Source organism: Zootoca vivipara, chromosome 8 (genome assembly GCF_963506605.1).
Source record: "Zootoca vivipara chromosome 8, rZooViv1.1, whole genome shotgun sequence".
NCBI lineage: Eukaryota > Metazoa > Chordata > Lepidosauria > Squamata > Lacertidae > Zootoca > Zootoca vivipara.
In genome coordinates, this window is record NC_083283.1 from 84,897,037 (window position 1) to 84,909,435 (window position 12,399).

Consider the following 12,399-nt stretch of genomic DNA (forward strand, 5'->3'; position numbering starts at 1 on the left):
GGGAGAGTTAATACACATAGAATCTGTCCAAATCAGAAAAATCTCACTGATAAAAGCTTCTTTGTGGTGAAGCAGGACTAATATGCCTTACGTTGCTTGTCAAGCTCAGCACAAGCCCACAGCCAAGCCCCAATCCTCCTCCCAGGCCATCCAAACTGTGTGAGCCCTGGATGCGTTGCTGAGAAGCTGCTTGGTGTTTACGTTTCAATATACCAAGGAAGAATCCTTGCAGGGCTCTACTCTCTGAATTCTGTCAATATGTTGTGCCACAAGAGCCAGAAAGCCTTTGGATAACAAACCTGGGTTCCACTTCTGGCTCTAGCACTCCACTTTCTAACAGACAGACGGGAAATAAGGAAATACTTCACACAGCTATTCCCGTGAGATTCTCCATGAACACTCTGCAACTAATTGTCTGAAAAGCCTTGTGCCCCTGTGTTGTAGAGCAGGCACGTCCAACAAGTAGATTGTGATCTACTGGTAGATCACTGGACGTCTGTGGTAGATCACTGGTATATCACTGGCTTCCCCCAAAGAAGCTCAACAACTTTGGCTCCCCTAAAAATGCTCAACATTTTAGCCCTTCACCCTCCCAAAACAGGGCTTTCTTCCCGCTCAACAACTCTGACCTGAACCCCTAAAAAACAGGGCTTTCCTCCTCCCTAAACAACTTTGACCTGAACACCCCAAAAGGGGGTAGATCACTGCCAGTTTTTAACTCTGTGAGTAGATCACAGTCTCTTCGGAGTTGGCCACGCCTGTTGTAGAGGTCATTCCAGAACTGGAGGCAGCCCAGCCATGCCAGGTGTCAGAGAGGGTCCCACTGGAAAACGAAAAGCAACACCCATCAGCTTTCCAGTCCAGTCCAGAGAGAAATGGCCCCATTATTAGGGGATGGCCTGAGGGGCCCACACCCAGCAGTGGCTGCAGGGGTCAAGCGCTGAAGTAGAACTGCACCACCACTCAGCTATGTGGCCACTGGGGAGACCAAGGCTACTGAATGTCAAAGGCTACTCTGCCTCTCGTTTCAACTTTTAGCGGTGATGTGTTTGTACAGGAAACAAATGGGCTGCTATTTCCTCTCTCTCTCTGCCCAAATTCAGTTCCCCTGGAAATGGAAACACATTTCCACAGAGTTCCCACACCGTGGCATATGGAGTAGCCAACTAGCAGTAGTAGCTGAGCTGACAGGCTGCCCTGTTTGGGGAAGCCCTGCCCCTGCCTGGGACTCCACTAATAGTGTCGAGCTCCCTCCCTGTCTTGCCCTAGACAGCCTGTTCCATCAGCTTTCTCCTCCTTTACCCAAAGCTCCCAATCATCCTTCACCAGGTGCCAACTGAAACATTTTTGGTCCGCAACATTAAATAAGCAGCGAAGATGTCATCTCCAAGGGTGGACCCTGTGTCAGTTCTTGCATAAATGTGTCCAAGGAAGAGTTTAAACGTGAAGAGGGGACAAGGTACACAAGAGAGTTCAGGGCTGCAGATTCGTCACCTTGATAATAATAATAATAATAATAATAATAATAATAATAATAATAACAACAATAACAATAATAATAATAATAATAATTTATTATTTATACCCCGCCCATCTGGCTGGGTTTCCCCAGCCACTCTGGGCGGCTTCCAACAGAAAAATGAAATAAAACAATTAAACATTAAAAGCCTCCCTAAACAGGGCTGCCTTCAGATGTCTTCTAAAAATCTGGTAGCTGTTTTCCTTTTTGACATCTGATGGGAGGGCGTTCCACAGGGCAGGCGCCACCACCGAGAAGGCCCTCTGCCTAGTTCCCTGCAACTTGGCTTCTCGCAATGAGGGATCCGCCAGAAGGCCCTCGGCGCTGGATCTCAGTGTCCGGGCAGAACGATGGGGATGGAGACACTCCTTCAGGTATACTGGACCGAGGCCATTTAGGGCTTTAAAGAATGGCAACAATGGATAGGGAATGAGCCCAGAACAGGGTGTCTGCAGTGTCCTGTGGGGAACTGACTTGACTGAAATCATCCCTTTTCTCTCTTATGCCGCCTCTCCTGCTGCCTCGCCCGTATTTAAACATATGCATGTTCGTGTGGTCATCTGCAAAGAAGAAGCCTACACATGAATAGCTGCTTGTGGACAGGATTTTTCTTTGCAGACCACCATGCTAACATCTAGGGGCAGGGTTGGTTAGCGCTTGTGTGTTATCCCCTTCACATGTGACTGGGAGTGGCCGCCAGAACCATATAACACCAGTCCTAAAAGGATCTTCATCGACAACCAGTGCGTTTCTGAGCACAGTTCAAAATGTTGGTGCTGACCTTTAAAGCCCTAAAAGGCCTCGGTCCTGTATACCTGAAGAACCATCTCCACCCCCATTGCTCCAGCCTAGACACTATGGTCTTCCTCTGGTGGTTCCCTCACTGCAAAAAGCAAGATTACAAGGAACCAGGCAAAGGGCCTTCTCGGTAGTTACACCCCCTGTGGAACAACCTCCCATCAGATGTCAAGGAAATAAACAACTAACTATAACTTTTAAAGGTAAAGGTATCCCTACCCCTGACCATTAGGTCCAGTCACGGACGACTCTGGGGTCGCGCTCTATGGGCCGAGGGAGCCAGTGTTTGTCCGGAGGGAGCTGGTGTTTGTCCGCAGACAGCTTCCAGGTCATGTGGCCAGCATGACTAAGCCACTTCTGGCGAAACCAGAGCAGCGCACGGAAACACCAAACATCAAAGACATCAAAAAGACACCCAAAGGCAGCCCTGTATTGGGAAGTTTTTTAATGTTTGATGTTTTAGTGTGTTCTGGTGTATGCTGTGAGCCGCCCAGAGTGGTAAAATTAGTAATAGTAATATTGATGATGATGTAAAGAGTATTGCATACCATGTGGGGCTCATCAGAGGCCCCAACACTGCATATTAAAGACAAAACTTCTGCTATACGATCACGGATCTCTCTCAGAATAAATTTTTCCAAGCTGTTGGATCTTTCTGCATCCACCAACCTCTGGTTCTGCCCACTAGATGTGTGAATCCACACAAGCCAAGGGGTTTTGATCACACAGAATAATCAGTGGTGTAAACTTGTGAAGTGAAAGCTCCCCAGTTCTGTCCTCCAGTAGGCCACACGCCTGAAATTAGTCCAGTGCCTTATTTAAGGTTAATCATTCATCTGAGTCTTTGATCATAGTAATAATCTACCTTAGGATTTCAGCATGAATAGAAAAGCAGCAGAAAGGCGGATGGTCTGTTCTTCTACGGACCACAGCAGATCGCCACAGGCTAAATTATAATCCACGTGAAAGTCATCAACAAATCCATGGATCTGTCCCTGGAAATTGGAACACAGAAGAAAATGATGATTATGGCAGCAATCGTGGAAGGGGGAGGAAATGCTTGTATGAAGCATTTGCTACTTATCTGCAGTGTGCAAAGGGCCAATCCCCAGTTTTTATTATTCACAGGGGCCTCACTCTCAAGGGTTGCCAACTTTTGAAGCACGCAAGTCCTGTAGTTGTCTGTTTCACAGCAGCTTGGTATCCAGACGTTAGTAGGTGATAATGTTTACTGCCATGCTATGAAAAGCTTTACCTGACGATTTCTGCAAATCAAACCTTTGTTTAAATACCCAGGAGCAAACCAGGCCATCTTTCTTTCCAGCCAGTTGGCAACACTCCCATAAAACCATTCCTCACCATGGTATTTCAGGGGTGGGGGGTGGGGGTAAGATTGTGTATTCTTTTTTCCAAATCAGTACCATAATCTCAAACTCAAGAGAAGGAGCATCACTCAACATCTCATGTTAAGGCAGCTACTGTGCCCCCCAAATAAGGAAGAGAGATCCCACAGTAAAGCAGGCAAAATTTTGATTTGTCCCACAAATAGTGCTGCAAAAACTGAATCAAAGACACTGGAACTTGAATGAAGGACAAAATATGCGGTAGGTTAAACAAAGCTTACTGGTTACCTTTCCATCCAAGAGTGTTTTGCCTCAAAGGAAGCTGGAGACAGCGGGAAAGAGCCGAATGATGGCTGTGGTGGATGGGATGGGGTGCAAAAGAGGCCATATGGAGAGTTGAGTGCATAAAGGAAGGGTGGACAGAGAGAAGCAGAGGGAAGGAGTCCGATGAGAGTTACCAGTAAGCTGAAGGTCAGTCTACTGTTTATCATAGAATGACTGCTCAAAACATGGCCTGTTTCCTGACTCATCACATGAAGTGTCTCACACCAAATGACATTAAACTGGTATGTACAGCAGCCCTGTGTCCCTCAGTAGACCCTACCTGGACTGCTAGGATGTCACAGTTGGGAGAAAAAACTTACAGAGGGCCTAGATGCAGAAAGTTTATTTATACAAATGTCTGCAGCTTCCCCCATTTTGCTTCCCTCACAACAATTGTAGGTTTCATCTTAAATTACTAAAGAGGTTGTTGCAAATAGCACTGACTCCAGAAGCTGAATGATTTTAAAAATATACTAAGAAAGAAAAGAAGTAAAGCAATAGTTCCTCCCCCCTGCTTTAAGAATACACTGAGAGAGCAGAACTGCAGCAATCTTACAGTGCAGATTCTATGCATGTTTACTCAGGAGCAAGTCCACATGCCACTTATTCCCAGGACTGCACTCTTCAGGTTATTTGTAAATGCTTTTGCACACAAATTTGGCAACTGGGGTCTAGTTGACTATAGTTGCAAGTGGGCTGCAGTTTGGTAGAAAGCGCAGCTGATAAAACATGTTGGGGATGAGAGTCATTCATTCCCAGAAACAAGGGTTTCCAAAAGCTGCTCGAAGCTGGTTTGTTTATAACAGGTGCAAGGTCACTCTAAAGAATGTTCCTTCACATGCACTGTTTCAGTGCTGGATGTAGAGAGATGTTTAGTCTGAACGCTGCTCTTGTGGTGTGAAGATGTCGGGATCTGATAGACGATTGTATCCTGTTGTAACTGTTATGCTTAAAGAACAACAGTAAAGAATTCTGTCTGTATACCTGGAACTCCTACACACTTGGAAGCTGAGTGATACTCTGAAGGGGCCTGGTAAGGTAAAGGGACCCCTGACCATTAGGTCCAGTCGTGACCGACTCTGGGGTTGCGGCGCTCATCTCACGTTATTGGCCGAGGGAGCCGACGTACAGCTTCCAGGTCATGTGGCCAGCATGACAAAGCCGCTTCTGGCGAACCAGAGCAGCACACGGAAACACGGTTTACCTTCCCGCTGTAGCGGTACCTCTTTATCTACTTGCACTTTGACATGCTTTCAAACTGCTAGGTTGGCAGGAGCTGGGACTGAGCAATGGGAGCTCACCCCGTCGCGGGGATTCGAACCGCTGACCTTCTGATCGGCAAGCCCTAGGCTCTGTAGTTTAACCCACAGCACCACCCGCATCCCTGGTACTTGGACCCAAAGATAAGGAGTTATGGTTGCTTAAGAAAACTCCAACAAGCCTTGGAACCCTGTAAAAGTCCCAGCAATTTATGGTTATCCCCATAACTCCAACAAAACACAAGCTTCTCTGTATGTCACCCACTCCTTCGAGTGGAGTTGATATGCTGAGTGATGCCATATTTCTACACCTACATATTCCAAAACACTGTTGCGTCACAGCTCGTGTTAGTGGGACTCAAGTAAGTCTCAGAGCATAAAAATGAGTCAGTTTCCGCAGTTCCCGCTGCCAGATAGACTGCTTCTGCTACTGTACCATGGGTCAGCCCAGAAGCTGTTGTGCAAAAAAGTTATAGACAGCCACACACCTCACTCACACCGTTCCCTCCACTGCTAGCTGTATTCAGTGAATGACTGCTGCGTTTGTCTGGACTCCGAGGTTTGAGGCCAAACTAACATATTTCACCATACCACCACATAATAGTCGCATCCCCCCTTTTTTGGATTCTAAAATCAGTCCCCAGAGCGTTCACCACGATACCAGAAGGAGCTGACGGAGCTGCTACAGTCTACCCGACCGATAATCCACAAACTAAGATGGATTCATTGTACATGGCAGATTGTAACAGCTCCAAAGAAACCATCACTATCTGCTGCATTTATTCACTTGCTTTCTCTTTAAGGAGCCCAAAACATGGGATTTCAAAGATAAGGTGCACAAGTTGTTCTGATTTGCTGCACACATAAACCCTGCCAGGAACAGGGGGGGAAACAACACAGCAATCTCCAGTCAAAAATAAGCCCTACTACATTTTCAGTGTTCTGCTCCAAGGATTGAAGTTACTATGGATGGCCAGTGATGGTGGAAGCACCTCTGCTAACTGCAAGAACTTACAGATCCATTTCTGCTGTGATATTATTACCACACAAAACGCATGGGAAGATAAAAAATAATAATCTACTGATTTAGCCAAGTATTTGCACAACTATGGCACAGGCTTCAGTTTGTTCCATCTGGAAAAAAAGAAGCATGTTTATTTACTTACCGGTAAATCAAAAGAATTTGAAACTGGTCAGTTTCCATGCAGCACCTTCAAAGTTAGTTTCATCCTAGGTCTAAACTCCATTGAGGGTTGTCATCCACCAAAATTAGGTTAAAGGGTATATTTTGAACACATACCATGCTTTTAAATGTTTATCTTGTTTGTAAAGCTGTCAGGCTCAGGGCGTGCAGCTGCTACAGGTAAAGGACCTTATAAATATGTAACATTTATTCTGTATTTAACGAAACATTTATACTGCTTGATTTTAAGAAAACCTCTATGTGGTTTACAGAACTCTTAAAAAATTATTGATAAAACCTGTTAGAAATAGGTATTTTTAAATATTCAAAAGTTGATTAAAATCAACAGCAGCTAAAATGAAACAGAAGACATGTCACTTCTACATGTGTGGATGGACTTGTTGAAACAAAAATGTTTTAAGCAGCTTTTGAAAAGGGCATAGTGAAGGCTCCTGCCCAATGTCCCTAGATAGCGAGTTCCAAAGTGTAGGAGCTGAAAGAGTGATTTCTTACAAGTGCAGAATCAGTATTATGTGGTACCTGCAAAAGTGCCAGTTCCACTTGGTCCCTTAGGTTAGCCAGAACTACTCTAGCACAGTGCTGCCATTCTCATGTCACAGAGCTGCCCCTGCCCCAGGTTCATGTGAGGTGTTTGCAAGAGAGGCACTCGTAGAGCACGCCTAAGTCAACTCAGAAGTAATCCCCATTGTGTTCCATGAGGCTTAAAGGTAAAGGGACCCCTGACCATTAGGTCCAGTCGTGACCGACTCTGGGGTTGCGCGCTCATCTCGCATTATTGGCCGAGGGAGCCGGCGTATAGCTTCCAGGTCATGTGGCCAGCATGACAAAGCTGTTTCTGGCAAACCAGAGCAGCACATGGAAACACCGTTTACCTTCCCGCTGTAGCGGTTCCTATTTATCTACTTGCATTTTGACGTGCTTTCGAACTGCTAGGTGGGCAGGAGCTGGGACCAAGCAACGGGAGCTCACCCCGTCACAGGGATTCAAACCGCCAACCTTCTGATCAGCAAGCCATAGGCTCTGTGGTTTAACCACAGCGCCACCTGGGTCCCTTCCATGAGGCTTACTCCCAGGTAAATGCGTATAGGATGGCAGTTTTGATTGAAGCAAGTTTGAAAGAAGATTCTTCAGGCTACGGAGCATAAAAACCAGGAAGTACTCTTGGAGATTTTCAGAGGCGCTGATGCGGCTACTCTAGAGTAACGACTCCTCGCAGCATAGTCCTTTTAGACTTTTATTAAGTGCTGATTATTTACAGTGCTCAGAGCGATCTATATACATGCTTTCGGTCAGGTGTCAGTACCTCCGAATGGAGGTTAGCGTGTTTTCTTCCAGCAAAGAAGCTTTGGGAGACCCAGCCTCTTCCCCCGACGTTTTCTGCGCAATTCCGGAGTCGGGGGAATTGGCCTTCCCCCCGGGCTCCCCCCTTCCTGTCCCACCTGGGTCAGTGGCTCCGCAACCTTGCCTGAGCCTCGGGCACCACTTCCTGATTCTCCGCTGGAGGCAGAGCTCTCCCTGCTCTCCCCAGCGCTTGGGGATGGGCTGGAACTTAAGATGGGAGGGACCTCCCGGTATCCCCTGTCCCTCACAGAGATGATAAGATTTGTTGAAAGAACATACCGTGTTTCTCATATTATAAGACACGTCTTATATTTATTTTTTCCTCAAAAAAACACACCATGGCTTATTTTCAAGGGATGTCTTATTTTTTTAATTAAGTACTGTACTTTTGCAGTCCGAGGGCTTCAAGCACAGTGTGCTAAGGGTACTGCCAGGTCCCAGGGCTTCGGGCTTCACGCGCCGCGGCTCCTGCCGGCTCCCGGGGCTTAGCGCTGCTTCAGTTCGGATCCAGCCAGGTCCCGGGGGTTAGCGCGCGTGCGCTGAGGCTGTTGCCGGGTCCCAGGGCTTCGCCGCGGCTCCTGTCAGCTGTCTTGAGCTGCGGCTCCAGCCGGTTCCCGGGGGTTAGCGCGCGCGCGCGCTGAGGCTGTTCCTGGGTCCCAGGGCTTCGCCGCGGCTCCTGCCAGCTGCCGTGGCTTGAGCTACGGCTCCAGCCGGGTCCTGGGGGTTAGCGCGCGTGCGCGCTGAGGCTCTAGACGGGTCGGGTCCCAGGGCTTCGCCGCGGCTCCTGCCAGCTGCTGCGGCTTGAGCTGCGGGTCCAGCCGGGTCCCGGGGGTTAGCGCGCGCGCGCTGAGTCTCTTGCTGGGTCCCAGGGCTTCGCCGCGGCTCCTGCCAGCTGCCGTGGCTTGAGCTGCGGGTCCAGCTGGGTCCCGGGGGTTAGTGTGTGTGCACGCGCTGAGGCTCTTGCCAGGTCCCAGGGCTTCGCCGCGGCTTTTGCCAGCTGTCGCGGCTTGAGCTTCGGCTCCAGCCGGTTCCCGGGGGGTTAGCACGCGCGTGCTGAGGCTCTTGACGGGTCCCAGGGCTTTGCCGCGGCTCCTGCCAGCTGCCGCGGCTCCTGCCAGCTGCCGCAGCTTGAGCTGCGGGTCCAGCCGGGTCACGGGGGTTAGCGCGCTGCGCGCTGAGGCTCTTGCGGGGTCCCAGGGCTTTGCACAGGGGAAACCGAGGCTCCTGCTGGGTCCCGCGGCTTCGCCTCTCGCTCGGTCAGGGCTTTGCGCTAGAGCTTATTTTCGGGGTATGCCTTATTTTTCACCAACCCTTGGAAATCCTGTCATGGCTTATTTTTTGGGGATGCCTTAAAATATGAGAAACACGGTATTCCCACAACAGTTCCCTACCCCAATGTACATAATTGGGATTTTGTCCTCCAGCTGTAAAGAAGAAAGAACAGCTACTAGCTGAATTAGAATGCCCACGTTCCAAGGTGAATATCTCCCAGGAAGGGACCTATTCCATTGCCCCGTGAAACAGGATAGCCACCACCAGAATAGAATGGGGCGTCCTATGCAGGATGCTCACAGGATTTTCTGGCCCTGTACACTGTATGCGGATTGGTCCCTCCAACCCACTCAAAACAAGAGGGCATAGATTTGCATTAAATTTGCATATGCATTGCGTCATATGTAGATCCATGTCATCTTTGGCGCAAAGTATCCAAAAATAAATCAGTGGCCACACATGTCCAAATGTATCTAACACGACAGAAGGTGAACTTGCGAAGCTTCCGTACTCCTAACAAAGGCATGCAAACTCTACAAGCTTAAATGACCACGTTTAACAATACACTTCCCTGTATTGTAACCCTAACAGAGAGGCCACAGCTCAGTGGTTGAACCCATGCCCTGGATGCGGATGGTCCCTGGTTCAACTCAGTATCTCATGTTGAAGGCTATACACAGCAGACTCAAGCCAAAACAAAATACTTATAGGCTAAAAAGAAGATCTCCGCAAGTCTTAACCAAACGTTCACCACAGGCAAACAAGCAGCAACAGTGACTGCCACGGCCGGCTCACCTGCTAGCTCTCTTGAGAGAACTGTGGCCATGAAGATGGAAGCGAAGAAGAGAAGCGCCTGCCTGCTTCACTCTGGGCCGGTGAGCAGATAGTAGCAGCAAAGAAGGGAGCCCACAGAGCAGGGGAGCTATCAAGGAGGGCCCTCAACTTGGCATCAGCTCTGGAGAAGCAGGGAGAGCATGTTGTGCCGCAAGCTCTTGCTCTTTGCGCTATCCTGAATGTACAGTGGCTTGTCCGATTTGGGGATGGCAAGCAGAGCGCAACAGGAACTGAACACTGTTGGTAGACCAGCATGCTGGTGATGAGCTGCCAGTCAGCATTATGTCTCTTTGGGAAGAGTGTGGGTGCTAAAACGAGTGCCAATAGACTTCATGAATGTGCAGGAAAAACAGCTGCCTCTTACTCCACAAGCCATTTACTGGCCCTACCCCCCGTCAATTGTATCAACTTCCCCTTCCCCTCAAGATCCTGTGGGATATGATCTGATTGCACCAAAAGCGAATCGCAGGTAGGGGAGGCATCCTGGACTGTGCCTGAGGGGAAGGGGGAAATAACTGAAACTCTGATCTACCAAACAGAAAGACAACATCTTCTGTGATCTGTTCAGTTGCAATGGGAACAACCTTCAGAGTGGAAAGCCACCTAATGAGGCATCTCAGGGAGCATAGCTGCCAAGTCTCCCGTATTCCCCGGGAAACCCCCGTTTTTCCAGCTCTTCCCAGCCGAAAAAATGATTTTTTTTGTTTTTTCCCAGTTTATTCTGGCGCGGCGGCCATTTTGGAACTGGGTGGAGCATGCTCAGAAGCGACTTTTGATGCTGCTTTGCCCAGTTCCAAAATGGCTGCAGCGCGACCTCTGGTGCGGCAGCCATTTTGGAATAGGGCAGAGCAGCATCAAAAGTAACTTCTGAGCATGCTCCGCCCAGTTCCAAAATGGTGGCAGCGCTACTTCCGGTCTGCTACTTCCGGTGCAGTCCCTTATTTCCCAGGCCGGAACTTGGCAGCTATGTCACGGAGTCATGGTAAACACACTTTGGCCCGGTTCACATGTAACGCGAAGCCAAACCATGGCTTCCCATTAACTCATAGCTGCCAAGTTATCCCTTTTTTTAAGGGAAATTCCCTTATGCTGAATAGGCTTCCTCGTGAGAAAAGGGAAAACTTGGCAGCTATGCATTAACTGCTGCAGCCACAGCACCCTCTCGCAGCCCTGCTGCTGAGCCAGGGTGCAGTGAATTACAAACCCAGGCTTGTGATTTGCCTCAGACCAGACAAACCATGAGCCTAGGTTCCCACAACACACCATGCCAAACCATTACTTACTCCCAAGGAGTGCAGTGGCCACGGTCTTCACCCTTAGGAGCCACACATTTGCACTTAGCCATGATTTGGCTCAGCATTACATATGAATACACCTGCAACGTTCGGAAGCGGAAACAACTGACGAGGCAAATTGCTTGTTGGATGGGGGGAGCTTCCCCACCCTTCCTTTTCAGTGCCAGGAGACAGCAGTGGATGTGGGGGTGTCACAGCTAACACTGCAAAAGCGTGCTGTTGTTGAGTCACCCCAGCTGATTGCAGCGTTTGCCCTCCACAGCTATCTATTCAGCAACACGCTGGCTGAGATACTCCCATCTGCAGCCCCGTCTCCCATTGCCAAGAGATGCAAGCAAGAAGGACTTTCTCTTACCACCCCTCACCAGTCACGGTTTTCACCTTCTCCTCCTGCCTGCTCTTTTTGCCATTCCTAGGCTATGAAGGTATTGCCCTGCATTTTCAGGCCCTTTCACTAAACATGCTCCGCTCGGACTTTCTGAATCCTTACTCACCCTTCCCCGTTATCGTTCACAGCAACACTCCACTTAGATTTTCCTCCAACAGCCTGACTTTTCCGACCAAAACACCCACCCACCCAATATCTAGCCTGTGACTCATTTAAGTCTCCAGGCCCTTGATTTGGCTCTCATCCGAATCAAAGGACACTGCAGACAGCCCTCTGTTGTGCTCTCCTCTTGTGAAATGCTAAGATGTGACAATGGACATTCCCAAGTGATGTTTCATGACATGATCAGGGAAGTGGATAAGACAGTGTTTGTTGGAGCAAACACGTCACAACTGGTAGGAGGATGGAGGTGTGTTCAATAAAGCACATGTGATGGATGCAGAGGTGTCTGTTTCCCCACACCATACATGGTGTGCCCCCACCACCAGCCAGGACTTCCTATTACATGCTGTAAGGCAGTGTTTCTCAACCAGTGTGCCTCCAGGTGTTTTGGGACTACAACTCCCATCATTCCTGACCACTGGTCTTGCTAGCTAGGGATGATGGGAGTTGTAGTCCCAAAACATCTGGAGGCACACTGGTTGAGAAACACTGCTGTAAGGGGAAGGGCTTATAGAGAACCCCCCCCCTTTCATCCGAAGCAGCCCATCTCCAAGCAGTCATGAAAGCGAAGGGACGGATGAGGAAAGTCAGGAGATGGAAAGGGAGTGCCAGACCTCTGGCAATATCCAAGAGCCCCTGCTCCACAGGCAGGAAGAGAGG

At 48.9% G+C, this 12,399-nt stretch overlaps 1 protein-coding gene across 5 annotated transcripts in view; it reads right to left on the reverse strand.

The window, feature by feature from the left end:
* Nucleotides 1–12,399, reverse strand: part of CXXC5 (CXXC finger protein 5) — a 77,139-nt gene that overhangs the window by 13,681 nt on the left and 51,059 nt on the right. For all 5 annotated transcript variants that reach the window (XM_060278142.1, XM_035103422.2, XM_060278141.1 and 2 more), the window contains one exon: nucleotides 3,183–3,312. The gene's annotated coding sequence lies outside the window, so the exon portion shown is untranslated. The remainder of the gene's footprint in view (nucleotides 1–3,182; nucleotides 3,313–12,399) is intronic.